This window comes from Excalfactoria chinensis, chromosome 4, assembly GCF_039878825.1.
Source record: "Excalfactoria chinensis isolate bCotChi1 chromosome 4, bCotChi1.hap2, whole genome shotgun sequence".
Taxonomy (NCBI): Eukaryota; Metazoa; Chordata; class Aves; order Galliformes; family Phasianidae; genus Excalfactoria; species Excalfactoria chinensis.
In genome coordinates, this window is record NC_092828.1 from 84,495,889 (window position 1) to 84,504,634 (window position 8,746).

At 41.1% G+C, this 8,746-nt stretch overlaps 1 long non-coding RNA gene across 1 annotated transcript; it reads left to right on the forward strand.

Moving 5' to 3' along the window:
* The first annotated feature begins 5,362 nt into the window (after positions 1–5,362).
* Positions 5,363–7,369, forward strand: LOC140251003 (uncharacterized). The gene is made up of 4 exons (XR_011903354.1): positions 5,363–5,436; positions 6,024–6,125; positions 6,456–6,614; positions 7,258–7,369. It is a non-coding gene; the product is annotated as an uncharacterized lncRNA (long non-coding RNA).
* Positions 7,370–8,746: the final 1,377 nt, after the last annotated feature.

Here is an 8,746-nt window from a genome sequence, read left to right on the forward strand (position 1 = left end):
TGCCTAATTATATTTGACAGTCTGCAGATCACAAGTCTTTAACAGCTTATCTGTTAGGGTGCTTCCTGTAAACTCTGCGCCTTATCAAACTTTATTAATAATAAAGGAAAATGAATCTGTGCCTTGGGAAAGTTTGCTGCAGCATTAGGAGTAATAAACCTGAATGTCCCCAAGAGCAAACATTGCATTAAATACCCATTCAAGATGCTTGCAGCACATGCACAAACTCTATTTTCTCTTAGGTTTCAGAGTGAGAACAGAAACACTGAAATTCTGAAATAAAGGTTTTCTTATTGTGAGATTTGCTGATTTTTTTTTGTTGATGCCATGTGAAATCTGGGTTTTTACAGTAGGTCTTATTCAGAACCAAACAGAGGCATCTTCAGGAACCTACAGACCCCCAGGACCACCAACATGCCAATAAGAACAGAGATCAAGCTCCCCTCATTCGTCATTCCAGAATGGGGGGAGTTAAATCAAAGTGCCATAGCTGTAAATCCCAGTTATAAGCAGGATGCAAGCCAATGCACAGATGTACTGAATTCATGTCACAGCCTCTTTTTCTTTCTCTGCTTTTAGGATAATGCAGCAGTGCGCTGCGTCTTCTGGGACTTTCTGAAGAATGGTAAGTGTGATACATATTGCTGCTGTGCTCATTCTGCCTTTGGCTCCCACTTGAAATTTGGAGTCCATCTCCTTGCATCTGGCTCCTTCTGTTTTGCTGCTTTCCAATGGCTTTGATATCTCAGTAAGTGGCGTTATTTCTAGGGATACATGTCTGGCAACATGCAATGGTGCATCCATGTGGATAAGAAGAGTCAGTCAAAGAAAAATAGAAGAAACACAACAGAACATCAGATGACTTCTCATAATAGCCCCAGGGAAGTCAGTGGGAACTTTGCTGTGGTCTGGCTTTGAATAGAAAGATACAGAAAGATAACCATGAGTTGGGTTAATTTAGCCCACATGGGAGAGACTGTCTCCTTAATATTAACATTAGATTTCAATTATTTGTTTGTCTATTTATTTTTAAATTCGAAGTTTAGCTTCTGAATATGCCACACATGCCACATAAATAGGGTCATAAATATAACCGCACCAAGGAAGATCTGTCTTGTTCAGTGCTACACGCTGCCTAAACTTCCTTACCTTCTTGCTTTCTCTGTGTGCAGGAATGTAAATGACTTTAAATATTTCTTCCTTCCACTAAAGGCTTTCATCCAAGTTTTGAGGTTCTCAGGCAACTGTGTAAGATGTGTTCCTGTGTGAAATATAATTTGTATGCTGCTAAATGACCCTGCAATCTGTACTAACTTGAGCTCGTATTCACACATTCTGCATGCTGCGGAGCTATAAATGACTGAGCATGACTAACTCTGCTTAAAAATCTCTTTTTCTCTATTACACAGATGGACTGGGTGGTTGGAATACAACAGGGTGTGAAACGGAATATACAGATATGAATTACACAATCTGTTTTTGTAACCATCTTACCCATTTTGGAGTCTTGATGGTAAGTACTCCATGAATCACCTCCAAAAGAGTCCCATGGCACCAGATAAAGTCATCACTGGTTTTGGGGAGAGATGGGAGATTCACATCCATCCCAGCTGTTGGATATCTTCCATTTTCCTGAAATCAATAGCAACAAACAAAGCAATTATAATAATTAGCATGGCATAAAGTCCTCTAAATGTTGCTTGCTTCAAGACAAATTCATTTTATGGATGTAGTTCGAACTTCTTTGCAAAGACACTTAATCAATGTTCATGTCCTATTTCTTGCATTCAAAATACTGTGTTTAATTTATTACCTGCCATTTGGCAACTAATAATACGACAGTTTTGCTCACACTCCAACAGGAAGGAAAGTTTAATATAAATCTGGGAGCTATCATTAACTATTACCTCCTGGCAGAAAAGGCAGTCAGTGTTTTAATACACAGAAAACCACCTCGAAAAGTCAAACGTCAAAAAATGAGGGTGCAGAGATGACTGCCTGAGAACAGGTGGAAGGAAATGCAAAGAGATGGGCAAGAACTGAACTCAGAATTGTCTGTTGCCTGTGGAGCTCAACCCGTGAGGGACAAGGCTGTCCCTCCCCACCAGGACTTGCCCAGCCTCCCCTAGGGGTCAGCATTGCCCCGCACAAGGAGAGGCACTAAAGCCCTCTCTGGTAGCAAAAATGGGACTTCTACGTGAAGGAATGAAGGTCTTACAGGTTTTAAACAACTTGCTGACATTTCTATTCAAGCAATTGGAATTCTATCTCGTTTTAAGATCTCTTTTACACTTGCACTTAGATACAAGAATAGATACAAGTAGGTGACATCACTAAGTCCATCGTGTGCCAAAGGTGTAGGTGACTAGTTTGACGTTCAGTGTTCCACTAAATGACAGAGAAAACATGGCAGGAAACAACAAAAATCCCATCAGCCTCATTCCTGGAAGCAGCTGGGAGAAGCAGGGCCCAGCCTCCCACATGGCGTTTGCAAGGCGATGCTCTTTGGATGTGCACTCCAAGATGTTTAGCAAATCTGTGCGGCTCCCAACATGGCAACTGACGTTGAAACATTAAAACTGGAGTTTCTACTACAAAGCAAGTTGAATAATATTGGTGTGATACTGGAATCCTTGCTGAATTTCCATAGTACAGCACTGCCAGGTTCACAACAAAGTGCTGGATGTCTGAAATGCTGAATGTCTGAACCGGCTGTGCTAGCCTGAATATTCTGCAGGGCTATACAGAAAGAAACACATGACACATAGAAATTGTTTTTCTTACCAATGTGGAAAGCAATTTTCTTCATCTGGAAAACAACTGTGACTCTTTATCTTGCATCTAGGACTTGTCCCGGGCAGAGATTGATGCCACAAATGATCGTGTATTAACTCTGATAAGCTATGTAGGATGTGGTGCTTCTTCCCTTTTTTTGGCTATAACATTGGTGACATACCTAGCCCTTGAGTAAGTCTGATCCTTTTTCTTGTATCACTTTCTAATGCTTTTGCAACAGTAACTGTTCAGAAGTTAGCAGAATGTTTGGTAATACTCGTTGATGTGATTCATGTGAGGTTTAGGCAGCTGCAGAATGGACCCAGCACAATCTGTGCAGTGACATCCTTGTTACTTTCCACTCCTATTTAGAAAGTTGCGGAGAGACAATACTGCAAAAATCCTGCTGAACCTCTGTGCCGCGTTGCTGATGTTGAATGTGATCTTCTTGGTCGACCCCTGGCTGTCCTCCTACAACCAGCCTGATCTTTGCATCGCCGTGGCTGCACTCCTGCACTATTTCCTGCTGGCAGCTTTCACCTGGATGTGCATGGAGTCGGTTCACCTCTACTTGGCTCTCATCAAAGTTTTCAACATTTACATCCCAAAGTACATCTTAAAATGCTGCATTGCTGGATGGGGTAAGTAAGCAAAATTCCTTTTGACTTCTGTGCTTCTTACCTTCTCTAAGATGGAGCTAGAAGCAACGTGGTGCATAGAGGCAAAAAGAAGCCCACATCGTGGCTCAGTTGTTAGAGGTGTTATCGGAGGCGGTGACCTAGAGAACAGTTTGGCGTGCATTGTTTTTGTAGCCATTAAAGGATGTTTTAAAGCCTTTTTTTGAACGTTTTTGAACAGAGTGCAGCATGTAATCATCTCTATCCTTGGATTTAATGTTGCATATAATCACTCTTGAGGGCAGCCATACGTAATGGCGCTTCTGGCAGCAGTTGTTCTGAACAGAAAAGCCAGAACTGAAAGAAATATGGCAAATGGGAAATGAATAGAAGGGAAGACTGATCGAATGCTGGCTGGAAAGTGTCTGTCTCTGTCAGATCTTAATGCAAAATGCTGCAGTCTGCTTCTCTTTTGACACGCTGCTTTTTGTAATCATCAGTTCATTTTATTTTACCAGATTGGATCCCTTCTGGAGATGTTTGGACGTTCACAAACATTTTGCAAACACGGATATTTTATGCCTACTCATTTGTAATTTACATAAATAAGGAGATTAATCCTGCTATGCCACACATTTAATTACCCTCATTTCAGAAGGAGCTTTGGGAGTACAATTTGATCCCAAGAAGTACACGTCTGCAGTAATTAGTCATCAGAAATTATCTTACATCTTCCCATATTTTTCACTTTATTGTTTTTATTGAAATGTCTCTTCTTCTCTTGCTTCCCACAATAGGAATACCAGCAATTGTAACCATCATTGTGCTCATTGTAAATAAAGACTTCTATGGTAACGGATCACAAAGTGAGAACAGCCCATTCAGCAATTTGTAAGTACAATATTCCAAGCTTTTTGATGGTCTTCGGAGTATCTTAAAGATAGAAGAAATAACCAAAAGGCAACAAGTGCTCTCTTGCTTTTGCCTTTCCTTCCCTATCTCAGCTCTCTCCTTTCAGTGGTTCTGGTTCAGTGGATCCTTTTGGGCCATAACTACATGGAGTAACTCTCACAGAGAGGACTGGACCTAAGGATGGGCAGGGATTCTTCCAGCTTATTGCCCAACATTTTTTGCCATTGTGTGTGTCAGCTCTGCTTTTCCTCTTTGGATAATCTCCCTTTACACAGCAGCAACTCAGTCTGATACGACATCGGTAGATGCTCCCTGCACATTCTCTCTTTTTGTACACTGCTTTGATCCTTTTCAAACAGATTTTATAGCAAGGAATGCATCGCTTCATTTTTGTTGGTTGTTTTTGTCCCCTGCTTTCTATTTAGCACAATCTGATCACATATTGGCGAAAATTACCTTAAAAACTTGATTATCAGAGGGGCAACACACTCATGACACCTCAGAGGGAAAACTGTTAATCCTAATTAAATCCTAATTAAGTCATTTTAAAATTGATTTTCCCAAGGTAGTGTACCATTGTCTGCGTATGTTGTTGATTTGTGAAACAATTAGCAGATTTATCTGAATTTGACAGAAGACTCCAAGACATTGCGTTTCTATAACATCCACGAAGAAGGCAAAAAACAGAGATTCTGTGAGTGTCAGTACTGGGGGAAAGCAATGGGTGTCAGGGAACGCCATTGCTAGGTATCAGAGAACCACATGGGAGGATTATTTTGGAGACCAGGCTTCTTTAGCTTCCCTGCCCACAGAACTCCTCATCACGTTTCCCTTTCTTGCAGTTGCTGGATTCAAGATAACGTGGTGTTTTACGTCTCTGTTGTGGCCTACATCTTCTTGGTGTTTCTGACGAACACAGCCATGTTCATCACTGTTCTCCTCCAAATCCACTCAGTGAAATCAAGGTCACAAATGAGATCCAGATTCTGGAAACGTTTCTTTCTCCAGGACCTCAAAAGTGCTTTCAGCTTGATGTTCCTCTTGGGCTTAACTTGGAGCTTTGCCTTTTTTGCCTGGGGAGCAGTGAGGATATTTTTCTTGTATCTCTTCAGCATCTTTAACACTTTGCAAGGTAATTTCTGAACAGAGTACAGCTATAAATGCAACAGTTCAGGACTGCGGAATAGAAATACATTTACAGTATCATATAATTAAAGCATGAGGGAAGTGGAGAGGTCATACAGGTTTTGAGTTACACTGTTTGGCTATTTTATTAGGAAAGCTCAACTGAAGTGAAATGACAGTGCTGTTTAGACAGCATAGCAATAGGTATAACAGGTATTACCATTAGGCACGTGAAGGTGCACATTTGAAATGTGGGTCCCAAAAAGCACATACTTTCAGGAGCTGGTACAGTCCTTTCTTCCTGGGCATAAAAATGCTTGGTGAGAATCTCCACTAATTATCAAATATACCAAATATATCAAATATATCAAATACATTTTATACCAAATCTGCAGGAAGCTCTTCCTGATAACCTTACATAGGCACCAATGTCTTTCAGTGCAATTCTGGACCAGTGTGATACCGGTTCAGGGTCCACCTCTCTGCCCATCCATAACTTGCTGGAAACACAGTGGTATATAAATACATCAGAAAAGGGAGAGCAGGATAGAGAATCAAGCCCCAAACCTGTGATTTATTTTCTTGCTTCTTTAGGGTTCTTTATTTTTGTGTTTCACTGCCTAATGAAGGAAGATGTAGTGAAGCAGTGCCGAATACACTTTTGCTGTGGGAGATTTCAACAGAACCATTATTCTGGTAAGCATTAAGTGGCTTTCATTAGCTTGACTCATGTCACAACTTTTCTACAGTAAGGAGCATGGGATTCTCTTCAACAGTTTCCTTCTACTTCTGCGTTGCATTGGATACTCTTCCATGAACTGCTCATATGATGGGATCATGATGTGTCAGTATGCAGTTAAAAGCGTACATTTCTGAAAGAGATTTCTGCTTGCCCACTAATTCTGTACAAGGAAGGTACAAGTTGCAGGCCCTGAACTTTCTCCTCTCTGGCAGTTCAAGATATAACACACCAGGAAGAATTTCCTGTACAGAATTTTATTCCTGTGCTTTCTTATCTGTTTTCAGGCTGGAATGGGTCAGGTACGACTCCTACATCTACACCAAGACCTTTAAACCACAGATCCCCTTCCCCAGCTTTGTGGAATCCAAATTCTAATGGGACAAGCTCAACTTTCAGTTCGGATACCCTCCCTGGGACTTCTCTGGATAGAAAGTTTAGGATTGGTAAGAAAACAGATGCAATAAGTTCCATACGGTGACTGTCAAATCCCAACCAATGGAAATAAATGGGAATGCTTTGACTGTTCTGTCTACACCAGACTTCAGTCTGAGGTCAGTGGCTGTGTTATGGATGCCTTTTTCTATATGGAAGGAAAGTCAGAAAGCCCTTAAGATCCTGGTATGGCTTTTCTCCAGAAGGAGGGGAACTCTCAGCTTAGCTTCCAACTGAGGCACCTAAGATAGGCTCTACTCTATGCCAGCTGGCTGTTGTTCCCATAACACCTGTTTCCAGCTAGGGAGTTACTGTAGTATATTCTGTCTCTTGCATTCTCGGAAGAGCAAAGACATTGGGGATTGCAGGACCTGCTGTGAACCCATTTAGTCCAGAAAGATCCCAGCAGGAGATTTTGCATTCCAAGATGGAGAAATTGTTGCAGGGTCAAATTCTGAAAGCAAGGTTCCTTCTTAGGACTTCTGCCCTAAGCGCCAAACATTCCCAGCTGGTTTCTGATACACGCTGATTTCTGTTAGCTCCCCAGAATTAAAGCATAGGCGTGTTCATTCAGTTGTGCACAGTCAGGTTTCTTTCTAAATGAGTAAAACCAAATAACCATCACTGAAAAATTCCCCCCATTGTTTTCCCTAGCTGAAGTTCATTACAACCCAAGTGCTATAACTCCAGAAGATGATGAAGCCAGACGTCCTTATTCACAAAGAATGTCACCCATGGATGCAGAGCTGCGCTATGCACAGAAAGCAAGATTTTTTCATTGACGTTGAATTTGTTTTCTTCTGGTTATCTGATGGTGGTTGTCTTTTTCGGCACATAGAAATAAACGCTGATTTAAATAGTTACTCCCCACGTGTGCACTTTTAATCACTCTGAACACAGTTATAGAGCTAAACCTTCCCATGATCCAACTGCGTAGGCTTCACTGGCATGGCACAATTGACTGCACAGAGTTTGGTTCCCTTGTGCTTCTGAGATTAGCCATCATGATACAGAGACAGACAACTTTATTTTACTCGTCTTCACTCCTCATGGTCTTACATTATGTTGTACACAATCCTATAATCCCTCTGCTCCCTTCCTCTGGTATTCATCCTCAGCACCCAATATCCAGAATATTGAGTTTCAAGTCATATTTTTGAGCCCGTTATCTGGCTGTCTCTTTAACAGATGGTTAGGTTCCTCAAGCTGCATCTTTCTTTACTTCTTCAAAATGCATTTTGATCAACTTCTGCATTAAGAAATTGGACTTGGTTTTCCAAGGCATTCCTGTCAACTGCATATCTTTGTTATCAGCTGCCACCTGGGATCTGGAACTCTTAAAGATGATTAGATGCCTGCTTACAGGTTTGACAGCATTGCCCTGTACATTCAGATGCAATCTGGAATCGAGAACAACTGAAATTCCTACCTGTAAAGGGTATTCATGTGCATGATAAAAGTATTCAATCACCACTCCTGCAAAATAAATAAAAAAATTCCAAACAATGACAGATACAACCCTGTGCTCTCTGTGCAGTGGTGTGCCTCGCTGTGAATCCAGCAGGAGGTAAATCTATAGGGAGACCTGGGTCAGGTCCGGGGTCAACAAAGATGGAGTTTGATCACAGCTGCAGAAAGAAGAAATACACCATGCTGAGGACTGTGAGACTTGGCTCTCTCCTCTTGCTGAAGAAGGTCTTTATTTCAATGTATGTGCCTAAAGCAGTAATTTCCTGCATAACCAAATCCTAGTTTCAGTTTTGAATGCCCTTCTCTGTATCATCCAAGTGAAGATTTTATTTCACTTTTTTTATAATTGTTAATATAGTAAAATACTAACAGGTACCAGTGGCAGAGAAGAAAAAGCATAATGGAACAACATCTTAGAGTTGGTATGTATGACAGCAAAAACAAAAGGTTCTTTCATTCTGTGAACAGCTCCCACACAGCAATTAGTGGAAAAGATGAATATTTCAATGTACAGCAGCTACAGCCAACCCACTTGAAATCAGACCGACCACTTTCAGATCCTTGGCTTTCCAGAGAAATGTTGGCATTAAAAACAGGCAAATCAGTTCCACCTAGCACCCACTTGTTTGTCACTTGAAATTGTTTTCAATGAGGAAAAAGAAATAAGAAGAAA